At 40.4% G+C, this 12,932-nt stretch overlaps 1 long non-coding RNA gene across 3 annotated transcripts in view; it reads right to left on the bottom strand.

Moving 5' to 3' along the window:
• Positions 1-4,464, bottom strand: part of LOC118163296 — a 268,072-nt gene extending 263,608 nt beyond the window's left edge. For all 3 annotated transcript variants that reach the window (XR_004748963.1, XR_004748964.1, XR_004748967.1), the window contains exon 1: positions 4,103-4,464. This is a non-coding gene — a long non-coding RNA (uncharacterized LOC118163296). The remainder of the gene's footprint in view (positions 1-4,102) is intronic.
• Between the last annotated feature and the right edge of the window lie 8,468 nt (positions 4,465-12,932).

Genomic DNA, 12,932 nt, shown 5'->3' with positions numbered 1-12,932 from the left:
AACATCATGGGGTTCTTGTACTGTAGTGGGTTTATGTGGCAAGGTTTTGGTAGCAGGGGGCCTTAGGGGTGGCTTCTGTGAGAAGGATCTAGAAGCTGCCCCATGTTTGGTAAGGGCTCCACTGCTGATCAGAGCTGAGCCAATAAGGGATGTTGTTTTCCACCTCTGTGAGAGCATAAGTAGGAACAGCCTTGCAGGTGCCAAGGTCAATGAAGAAGGAGGGGGAGAGGTGCTCCAGGCGCCAAAGCAGAAGTCCCCTGCGGCCTGTGGTGAGGACCATGGTGAAGCAGGATGTCCCCCTGCAGCCCATGGAGTACCATGGTGGAGCAGGGTTACATGCTGCAGCCCGTGGAGGAGACCATGGTGGAGCAGGTGGACCTGCACCGATGGAGACTGCGGCCTGTGGAAGACCCCTGCCAGAGCAGATTCCGGGCTGGACGTGTAGCTCGTGGAGAGGAGCCCATGCAGGAGCAGGTGACCTGACAGGAGCTGCTGCCCGTGGGGGATCCAGGTTGGAGCAGTTTGCTCCTGAGGGATGGACCCCATGGTACGGACCTATATCTGGAGCAGTTCCTGAAGAGCTGCTGCCTGTGGGAAGCCAGCGCTGGATCTGTTCAGCAAGGACTGCATCCTGTGGGAGGGACCCCACAGCACAGGGGATGAGAATGACTGAGAAGGAGCAGCAGAGAAGAAGCGCTATAGACTGACTATAACCCCCATTCCCCCATTCCCCTGCGCTGCTCAGGGAGGAGGTGGAAGAGGGTGGATGGGGGAAAAGGTGCTTTTGGTTTCTTTCCTTTGTTTCTCACTTCTCTAGCTTGTTAGTAATAGGTAATAAATCTTACTGTCTCCTTATGCTGAGTCTGTTTTGCCCATCACGATAATTATTGTGCAATCTCCTTATCTCTGTCCTTATCTCAACCCTTGAGCCCTTTTCATCGTTTTTCCTCCCTGCTCCTCTTTGAGGAAGGGGAGTGGGAGAGCAGTTGTGGTGAAGCTTGGCCGCCCACCCGAGTAAAACCACCACAGTATTAATCAGAAATACTTTGCATAACCAAATCTGATATAAAGGTTAAATTAAATAACCCTTTTGGCAGAAGATAAGAGAATTGACTAGACCTCATTAACCAAGCGCTTAACTATCTAGCAAGCTGTTTTCATAAAATAACTGAAGAAATTTTCATAAACATCAAAAGTCAAACAGACACCTAAAAATTTCATGCTGATTACCATATGTAACCAACCATATGTAAACCAACAAATGTTTTGATGTATATGCATCCTTTGTTAACCCAAGCATATCAGGACTACTCCAGCAGTCATTGATTTACAGCTATTCTTCTCAGGCTTGACTTACTTTCCTGTCATCCCCTCCAAACAGCTAGCATCTAAATCCATCTGTTTCATACCCTGGCTCTATATGACAACCTTCCATTCAACCCTTTAAAAATTACTTAATTTCATGCATATTGTTTGTATTTTTGTCATAAAACACCAAAAATTCATAGTGTAGAGAAGGCATAAAATGTTACAACTTTGGGGCATCAATATCCAAACAAGAAGGGTTTGTACCTCACTTTCAGCTTTCTACCTAAAGTCTGTTGGCTGACATGCACAATTCCTTCTTTGTTTCAGAGTCCTACTCTGTTTAGCTCCTTTCCTGAAGTAAACACAAAGTTTTCTACAGAAGCCAGCACAGGAGCTTTTATTGGACTTTTCTAGCACCACCTATTCTTCTTGTAGTCTTCTAGCTTTAGATGTCAAGTAGCAGCTGAACAGTCACGTTCCCTAAGAATAACTAACTTTCCCACACAGTTTATGGCAAGACTATTAATTTTACAGTTCCACACTCTAAGTCATTCAAGCAAATTTTTATTTTGCCCATGGATGTCTCTGACACCTACGTGATTAATATCTCACTGTAACAGCATAAAAAACTGAGGGCATTTGGTATGTCAGTGTGTGACATATCTCTATAAATCCTTACATTTGCACTATGACAAAATTCCTGACTTGAGACCAGATGCTTCATAATGGAGTAATAAAATGGCATTTATTGCAAATACTAATAAGTTCATGCTATGGTAGTTTATTGCGTAATGGGGCATTAACTTTTGCAATATTATGAAATCAAACAGGTTGACTGATGAGTCATATTTACACAGTGACTGGAATACACAAGTGATAAACTATCATGCACTGTGGTCAAATAAATAAGTTTATTAGAGATTAAGAGTAATATTGCATCAAATATTTGCATTAGGAGGACAGAAACCTGGAAGCATAGTCTGAAATCACATTCTTCAGCACTCAGCCTTGGTTGGTATTAGGTGGCCTACCAGCATCTCGCTGGACTGTTCTCTGTGGAAATCAGTCTAGAGATGGGAAAGGGATGGGAAATAATTATTTATTTTTTGGTGCTCTCTCAGTTGTTATTAAAAAAAAACAGCATGAAATCCTGCTTCCTTGAAGAGGGTGAATAAACATGAAACCATTTCCAAGGCTACTTTCCCAGACAGTCCTGTGACTTAAAGGTATCTTCTTTTTTAACCCTCTCAGGACAAATGACTGGTCTCAAAACAGCAATAAACTAAAACTACACTTTTCTGTCATTCCTCAGAAATCATTCTCTCTCACTCAAGCCTTTTGATCTTGCTTCTTTTTTTTCAGCTTTTTTACTCCACATGGAGTTTCACTGCTTCTTACATTTAACCTATACATAAGATATTTAGCATACCTTCCACCTTTAACAAGTTCTGTGATTATGTGCAGGTTAAAAAGAGGTCCGCCCTTCAGCCAGCTGGCTGTTTTGAGTTTGGGTCAGAGTTGCACAAATCTTCCCAGATTCATTCTACATGACCTAGGGCATGCAGCTCCAACCATAGATTCTGTTAGAAATCTAAAACTAATGCTTCAATGAAAAAGTCACTCTGGTTCTGTCTAAACTATATGATGTGGAAGGCCTCTGTAACTAGCATTAATTTAATCGTGTGATCCAATGGCATGCTTTGTTCCAAATTTAATTTAATTTAATTAATTTAATCGTGTGATCCAATGGCATGCAATGGCAAGTTTTCCAAAGATGCATGCATTTACTACTACATGCCTCATCTTCTAACATGATTTCCATCAGAAGAAGGCCAGGCAAGCAAGCTGAAAAGGAGCTGTAGCGCCTCACATCGTCACGTTCTTGCTAAAGGTGATTCATGGAACAGGACAATCACAAGTGTGCCACTAAATACACTTGCCACAGTCCCATCACAGCCACTATGAATATGGCAGTTATTTCTTTAAAAAATAAATAAATAAATAAAAATAAAATCATGTAGCCATATAAGGTTGTTTTTCTATCTCATTTAATTACACATGACAAAAACCTGAGCATTGATTAGTGAATGTGCCCTGCAGACTTTGTCCTGAAGAGCTCATTTTCCCTGCCCCTGCTATCTTCTTTCCAACAACATACCACATGCAGTCATTTTAGATTAGTTGTGATAGATTTGGTTTAGATGTATGTAAGTGTCTGCTTTTAGTATTCAACTTATGAAAAAGTACCAGTTTACACGCTACAGTGAACTGTGAATAATATTCCTTGAAAAAGTAAAAAGAGAAAGACTAAACCAACAGTAATTTAATTGAAATTTCAGGTCTTATTTATAACTTACAAAAGCAAGCATGGCTATAAAAATGAAAATGAATTGTACTGAAACTGAAACCTTCTCAAATTACCATCTGTACTCTCAATAAAAAACACTGTCTGTGAAAGTAAAAACCTTTTCTACATAGTGTCTGCTATTGCTTAATGAGATGTACATACAACTGCATGAGTGACATCTTGTAAATAGGTTGTGGATTTAAATTAAAAGGAAAATAAATGCATGTATAGAATTTCTAAAGCTATATCCAAAGCTGAAACATGCCTTTCCTATATTCTGATGCAGGAAATAACAGTTGTATAGCGTACAATACTGCATACTGTATAGTGCATACAGTAATGCAAGTGTACTGTACATACAGTATAAGGAAATCCTTATATAATATGCTGTTTACAATATTCTATATCTTCACCTCTGTAAGACCAAAAGAGAACAGTAAAACCTACCTGGCACTTCACCTCTCAGTGAACAAAAGCCACCCCAGAGGACTGAAGAAGAGATACTTCCTTCCACTTGAATCCTTCCAAACTAAATGATATATGAGGGTTTTCAGTGTTTTCATTAGAGCCTTCTTAGACTGCTTATCAGAAAAGATGTCTTTGATTCAATACTTATTCCCTAGTTGTGGTATTTCAGCTGAAAAGCACCAGATTTTCTCTCTGAAAGCTATTCTATTTTAAACAGGAGGAGGAGAAAAAGGTATCAGAAGGCAGAGAAGAGAAAGAGAAAGAAGAAGGAATTTACAATCTCACCTATAAGCCACTGTGGCTTCTGAGGCTAGACATCAATTTGTTTCACCCTTTCCTGGTCCATAATGCTTCTTTGCCATGGTAGCCTCTACAAGAAAAAAGAGCGGTAGGTCCGTACAGGGCAGGGGCTTCTCATTTCTACTGTATTATCAACCAAGAAAGATACAGGAGACAGAAATCGATGTGTTCTTATAAATTGGTCCCCAGTAGGACCCCCACAGCAGATCCCCATCATTTCCCATCCTTCTATTCAATACTCTGTTATATCACAAGGCATGCTTACTCCAAACTGAGCAACAACAGAAACATCACCATTTTCCTTCTGGAACTTAGACTGTTATTAATATATATATATAAAAGCATAAACCAAATGTTTAAGACTATTCTTATTCAGAATGTGTGTACTTTAAGCATGTCTTTAGCTGTTATCTCACAGAGATGCTTTGCCAAATGGGAGCCTTGAACTAAATCTGTGCCCAATTCTGAAAGCATAGAAGGTATTTTACCCTCTTGTTCATAGATCTGATGTTTTCAAATGAAAAAAAGTAAGAAATAAAAATGTCTTAGAGTTTCCCTCCCAATATCTATCATGAAGCTCAAGATTCTGGTCTATCCCCATCTCTTCATTTTTCCTCACAACAGATGTCACCAACCAATAATGCTCTCCTGGTTCCAAGATGTTCCACAAAGAGCACCTTTATAGCTGTTGCAAAAGTAATTGGCTGTTGAAAAGCCCAGTCCCCTACCTGCAAGCTTACAATTGGTAACTTGAAGAATTAATAGTGCAGATGAAATTAGGATGTTTGAAAGCAGGATGTGCAAAGCCCTTCTCTATCTTTTGCAGGTCTTTACTCCAATGGTTTTAAATACAGCAATATGCAAGTTAACTGGCAAATCATAAGTATAGGCAGTCCTTTCCATTAATAATGTTATAAGAACCATGGTAGTCCTATATCCCCATAAGGAGAACAGGGTACAGTAGCTTCTACACAGCCAATAATCTTCACACAGGCCACCCTCCTTGTTGCCATAGACCCACCTTGCTGTACATCTCATTCTCACAGCCTTCCCAAAATATGGGAAGTATCTGGCAACAACACGGTCACAAAACAACCCGTGTTCTCACTCACTGGTCCCAACCTCCATACCCCTGAGTCACAGGACTTGCGCAGCATACTTCTGCCATCTGGTAGGAGAGAGGGCAGGAGACAGATCTTAGATGAGCAAGAGGGAGCTCTGTGAAAAGGCATAAAAGGACCTATACATTTACATGTTGCACTGGAAGATGCGGTTGAAATGGGTTTTCTTTTCTAGTACCCTTCTGTCTGTCTCATGACAAATTTCTACTGTGTGATATGTACACAGCTCAAAACACATACATTGATCCCATCTGATATACAGAGTATATCTGATATACATACTGGTAAGGAATAAAAATGGTCTCCCAGTCCTGACCTGGGAAAAGGTTATGCTTTTGCTGAGCATCGTCTGTGAGCATGAACACGCTATTTTTGAGCATAAGTACCACGTGCTCCAAAAACTGAGCTTTGGTTGTTATTCTTGGATGTTGGTAAGTAAAAATATTCAAGAGTAAAACTGTAACAAACTGAGAATTCTTCCAAAAATGTTTACAGGGGTTTTAAATTAACTTAAAAACTACTAAACAAATATTTACCTGCCATCTTATTAGCCATGATAATCTTTCTAGTTTTCCATATTACACTTGCATATTAATGGTCTCTTTCATTTTATTTTTTGCTTCACAATCTGAATTACCAGTTGTTTCCACTTCTGTTCTTGTCCTTGTTACATATATTTTCATCTTCTATTGCCTATTCTCATCACCTGTTACCTGTCAGTGTGAGAACACCCAGCGTAGCTTGAAGTGTTTTGCATCAACTACTCAGGCTAAACTATTAAGTTTCCACATTCAAAGAATAACATTTATGCTGGCATATTCCTACCACCTTGCTTTGCAGCTGCTTGGATCCACACTTTATCTGAAATAAGTGTAAGTATGAAGTTGTGTTAGTTACAATATATTTTTATGTTTAAATTATTTGCACCACAGTCTCTCTCAGAGACAGTAACTGGGATAGTCCCAGACCTGCTGTGCAATAAGCGAGAGTTCCTGACTCCAAACATTAAAATCTATCCTGAAGAACTAAAACTGAAAGAACTTCCTTTCCCCATGTGTAAGGAGCACAAAAAGTGTAAGATATTTTAACAACATCTCTCATTGAACTGTTGAGTATAACCTATACTATTTGAGGAAATCTACTGCTATAAACAAGTGAGGTTTTTAGGTTTACAAAACATTCTCCACATACAGTTCAGCCAGCCTGAATGTGTGGGAAGTTTCAGCAGTGGGTTGCAGTTCCAGTGGGACATCTCACTTGCTCTGAGGTAGCTGTGGTCTTAACTTAAAGGACTGGTGCCTACATACAAATGAAGCTCTGTGTGTCATAAATGAACTTAAGGAGCTAGCCTCAGTTTTCTAAGGGTGAAAAGACTTCAGACTCACAGCCTAATCTCTAATAGTTCACAGCTTGAATACAAGGAGTTCAAGGGTCACAAAACTGAATGATATGATTTTCAGAGAAATTAATAAACACATAATATAAACCTGAATGAGCCATTAGGAACCTCAGACAAGAAAGGACTAATGGTACTCATGTCCCTTTGTTTAGGGAGGATTAAACTCAATGATACTAATAAAGTTTTGCTATCCTGCTCGTTACATGAAAACATGACAATGAATAATGGTGCAATTTACAGGATGTGTCAAATTAAAATTATTATTTTCATACAAGAAAGAATTTCCTAAGTTGTATTATTAAAAAAATATTCTTATCTTTTATTTATTTCAAGTAATATATGTAATACTTAGATGCCCTTGATCCTATAATACTGGTAATTCTACAAAACAAATCATTTTATTTAAACTCATCCTAATAGAGAAACTCCTAAAACCATGACTTCTAGTACCAAGAATCTGAGAGACTCTGGTGCTTCCATTAGAATCCATTTGGTTTTATACATGTTATTCAGGAACACTGCCTAATTCTGGATTTATTACAGTTTAGTTTCTCAAACTTCTGCTCAAAACCAGCCATGTTTGTCTTTGAATTCCTAGGTAATACTTTAAAGAAACCTAATAAAGAGATCAGCTTCAAACAGAGCTTAACAACAGCCCTTAGCAGGTATTTAGATTCAAGCCAATCACTGTTATTCTGCAGTAAATGGGCCTCACCACATTCTTAAATTAGCAGTCATTTAAATTCCTGGACAAGCTAGAATAAATGGTAAAAAGCAATGTAACATATATAATGAAAAATGCACAATGGAGAAAAACTGACAGCGAACTGTCCATCCTGTTGCACAGATAACTGAAGGTATTGGAGGTTTTTCTTTTTCAAAAGGCCTACCTGTCCTTTTGTGTATATAAATATCTACAGGTATAGATAAAATAAAACAAGTGGTAACAGAAGCTGGAGAAAGATGACAGAGAAGTTCTTAGGGCTCAAAAACCAAACAAACCATTACAGAAAGATATTCTGTATGAAGCATTCTGTGTGAGTAGATTCCCAAGATGCCTTCAAACACATTGCACAGAAATTAATATAAATATATTTTTATGTCATAGTCATTAAATTCAAACCTGTCGGTGATATAATTTAGGAATGCAATACGTCTATGTAATAGACTTCAACACTTGCTCCTTGATGTGCTGTTTTCTCCTGCCATAATATAAAGGTCCAATGTGTTTTCAGTGTTGAGTAGCACAAGGAAAGAGGACGTGGAGACAAGACTGTTATGTCCCTTGTTGGCTGAAGGAAGTATATCTTCTGCCAGCTTTTGCAAGTGAGGTCCCCTTGTGTGATGAGTTCACCTCATGAGATGCCACAGTGTTGCATCCCAGATGGCAGCTTGAACAGGATGGCTCTGTCCATCCCCCTCACCCCAGTTTCACCATTTTTTTTCTGTACCCCCTTTTCCATCAGTGAGATACTGATATTCTAGCTACTAATTCCAAGATCACTTTTTGTTTGGGGTCCTTACTCAGCTCTTCACCTACTATTAAACATGGGACAAATTTAAAACAACATAAACCAGACATATAAGGAATGCTGAAGAACACAACGAGGCACAATGATCTTTAAAATATAAGCTTTTTAATTTCAGTAAAACTTAAGAAACTGAAGCAGATAAGATAAATTAAACTAATGTAGGAATTGTGTGATTAACTTGTAAACATATTTAGACAGGTTGCTTGTCAGCTCTTATTATGAACAAAAAAAAGAAAGTTCCTATCTTTAAAGTGAGCATTATAAAAAACTTTTCCTGAATACCAGTCTCTGGTACTATTCCTAAGAAAGTAACAGTCAACAGAAAAAAAAAAAAAAAAAAAAAAAAAGAGTGATGAAATAAAAATACTTCTGGGATCATTTCCTTTTTTCAGTATTTTTCATAGAGTATTTTGTACAGAGGTGCTACAAATAGAAGGAGAATCTAGCCCAGGGTGAGGGAGCCTCTGCAAAGTAATTTCTCTTTATGTTACTTCACCAAAAAACACACATAATGATACACAAGTTTTCCTACATTGGCTCAATTATGATTCCTTTCCAGATTCACTACCTATTTTTATAAACTGTCAGAAAATTAATCGTTTCCCACCCGTGTGCAGTTTCCTTTATTTTCCATCAGCCCACCATGTACCTTCACTTCTGTATTCTTTTTCTTCTTTCGTTTCTCTCCCTTTTGTTTTCTCTCTTTTTATAACTTTTCAAAGGCCTCCCTCTCATTGTCACTTTCTCATATTCTGTTCTGCTGAAAAATATCTGCAGCAGCAAACCTTTTTTTTTTTTTTTTTTTTTCAGTGAGTGACAAGAGATGCTGCTGATTCAGTGCAGCAAGGACAGGTGATACAATGAGAGCTGTGGGTGGCTTTACAGCCTGTGTCAAAATAAGGGCTGGCCCTCATTCTCTTGAAAATTTGCTTAAATTTGCTTGCTTTGATTCTTTGTATAAAGAGAAGCCGTGTTCAGCATACATTTTTTTGCTAGTTTTGGAGAATTTTTACCTATCTACAGTTGTGATTTTTTTGCATAAAATTTTAATGACATAAAATATTCCCTGTCAAAAGTAAAGGTACCTATTAACCATGAGGACTGGCTTCACCGAAATTAACATGAGCATGCACGTTTCTTACAGTTTACCAGAATAATCCAACAATACATCAGCTCCAATCTGGCTGGATAAGAAATGTCCACTTTGAAAGAACAATCCACCCTCCTCCCCCCCCCCCAAAAAAAAAAAAAAAAAAAAATTTTTTTTTTTTTTTTTTATGAGAATATGTTACTCAGAGATGCTGCAGCAGAAAATGCATGTGAACACACCAGTGTTCCTCTACACAGTAGATTCCTGTACAACAGGTACCCATCCATGAGTTGGTTCATTGGCTGGAGAGCCAATGAGTGATCAGCAAGACTCGCTCACCCCTTAACAGTCCTATATGGCCAGTGCAAAAATCTAATGGAGAGTGGAGGCTAACGGTGGACTGACTATCACGGCCTGAACGAAGTCATTCCACCACTGACTGCAGCAGTGCCGGACTTGCTAGAACTCCAGTATGAACTAAAGTCAAAGGCAGACAAGTGGTATGCCACAACTGATATTTCTAATGCATTTTTCTCCATCCCTTTGGCAGCAGCATGCAGACCACAGTTTGCTTTCACTTGGAGGAGCATCCAATACACTTGGAACTGACTGCCCCAGGGGTGGAAACAGAGCCCTACCATTTGCCATGGACTGATCCAGTCTGCACTGTAACAAGGAGGTCTCTGAATCTGATGACCAGATAACACATGCTGTGGCTGACCCAGAGGACCAACCGACTATGGTATCAGTCACCCCCATAGTCAAGTCAAAACAATGGAAATGGAAGTCAGCTTGTTCGGTAAGGGAAGAAGCCTGTCCTAAGAAGGAGGGAGAAGGGGAAAAGGCAGGCACCTCTAAAGCAGAGCCATCACAAAAACGGCAGGAAGAAGAGATGGAAATCATAAACAAATCAGAAACCACCTGATCCCTATCCCTGTTTGAGTTGCAAGAAATACAAAAGGATTATGGTCGACATCCAGGTGAACACATCCTCACCTGGCTGCTTAGATGCTGGGACACTGGGGCCAATAGCCAACAATTAGAAGGCAATGAAGCCAAGCAGCTGGGATCCCTCTCTAGAGAAAGGCTCATTGACAGAGTAATTGGGAGAGAGACACTGGTTCTCAGCCTCTGGAGGCAAATCCTGCAGGTGTGAAAGAAAGGTATCCCCATAAGGAAGATATTGTATACCAAGTAGGCAAGTGGGCCACTGTGGATAAAGGTCTTCAGCATCTGAGGGAATTAGCTGTGCTGGAGATGGTTTATAGTGATTTGGACAATGCCCAGACACCTAAAGATCCTGATTAAGTTCAGTGCACCACATCCATGTGGCGTAAATTTGTGTGGAGTTAACCATCATCACATGCCAGTATGCTGGCAGTATTTAATTGGGATGAGGAGATGGGACCAACAGTGTATAATCTGTCCTGCCAGCTTCAAAAATATGAAAACAATCTCTCTGTTTCACTACAGGCCTGTGTCTCAGCTGTGGAGAAACTGTCCCAAAGCCCTGACCATCTCATAGAACGAGCATATCCCTCCTCATCCAGATGGAGTGATATTTCAGCCACTAAGAATCAGTATTTTCCTGATCGAGGGAGAGAGTACCCAAGACACACACCACATGGCACCTTGTGGTTTTATCTGTGTGACCATGGGGAAGATATGAGGAAGTGGGATGGTGTACCTACTTCAACCCTAGCTGCTCAGGTATGTGAACTGCAAGGAAATAGAGCAGCAAGAAGAGGGTCTCCTAAGAAAAATGCTGCTCCAGTTTCTGTTGGGCAGTTCCCCAGAGGCAGTAGAAGAGCTGATGTTATTCTTGACCCTGATGAAGGGACCTCTGCTTCTCATTTGCAAGAATTAAGTGGCAGACGCTCCAGCCAGGACTAGAGGGACCCTGCCTCTGGCCAGGTAGTGGAGAGGGACAACCAGATTTATTGGACTGTGTGGATCCGATGGTCTGGCACATTGGAACCACAAGAATACAAAGCTCTAGTGGACTCTGGCACACAATATGCCTTAATGCCATCAGGCTACCAAAGGACAGAACCCACCTGTATCTCTGGAGTGACAGGGGGATCCCAACAGCTAACTGTATTGGAAGCTGAAGTGAGTCTAACTGGGAATGAGTGGCAAAAGTATCCCATTGTGACTGGCCTGGAGGCTCCATGCATCCTTGGCATAGACTACCTCAAGAGAGGGTACTTCAAGGATCCAAAGAGTACTGGTGGCCTTTTGGCATAGCTGCTTTGAGCACAGATAAGATTAGGCAGCTATCTACCCTGACCGGCCTTTCAGAAGACCCTTTCGTTGTAGGATTGCTGAAGGTTGAGAGGTACAATGGACTGTTAAAGACTATGTTACAAGCATTGGGTGCTGGGACATGAAAACAATGGGACATAAATCTACCAGAAGCCACTTGGCTAGTTAACAACAGGGGGTCTGACAGCCATCCTAGTCCTGCTGAAACAAAACCCCTACACATGGTGAAAGGAGCTAAAGTCCCCATAGTGTATGTAGGGGAGTGGATGGGGAAGGTGGTATGGGTTGCTCCTGCCTTGGGAAAAGGCAAACCCACTCGTGGGATTGTCTTTGCCCAAGGACCGGGGTATATCTGGTGGGTCATGCAAAAGAATGGGTATATCAGGTCCATGCCTCAAGGAGCTTTAACCCTGGGAGAAAACTAATCTGTAATCTAAGTTATATGTTGAAGGAAGATACTGCAGGATCAATGACAGGTCAACTTTGCAAGGAACTGGGCAAGTGCAACAAGGACTTGAGCTAAGCTGGTGCTGGCATCCAGACATACAACTCTGCCTACCCTGAGTGACAGCTTTGGCAGATGAAGAATAAATCATCAATAGTTCTTATGAACATTTTTTGAGAAAGACCTATAGAATGAAAAGATATACCTACCTATCAATCTGTTAAAGAACAAGGAACAATGGTGATGAGAATGTTTATATGCTAAAGTATGGGGGACCTGAGAGTGACACAAATGTTATGGAATAACATTATGGAGGTTGTACTGGGTCTGACTGGGATGTTAACTTTCCCTGCAGCAGTCCATACAGTTCTGTGTTCTGTACTTGTAGCTGGAACAGCAGTGGTATCACACCAGTGTTGTGTCTGCTGCTGAGCAGTGCTGGCACAGCATCAGGACTCTCTCTGACCCTCCTAGGGGGTGGGCAAAAAAGCAAGTAAGGAATATCACCAGGGCAGCTGACCTTTATATCCCAATCAAAGGGATATTCCATACCATGTGATGTCACACTCAGCAATAAAAGGTGGAAAGAGGAAGAAGAGGGGAGGGGCGGACTCTCGTGAAAGCTTCTGTCCTCCCAAACACTGGCTATGTGCGTTG

This window comes from Oxyura jamaicensis, chromosome 2 (genome assembly GCF_011077185.1).
Source record: "Oxyura jamaicensis isolate SHBP4307 breed ruddy duck chromosome 2, BPBGC_Ojam_1.0, whole genome shotgun sequence".
Taxonomy (NCBI): Eukaryota; Metazoa; Chordata; class Aves; order Anseriformes; family Anatidae; genus Oxyura; species Oxyura jamaicensis.
This window is presented reverse-complemented; position numbering and strand designations above follow the sequence as displayed.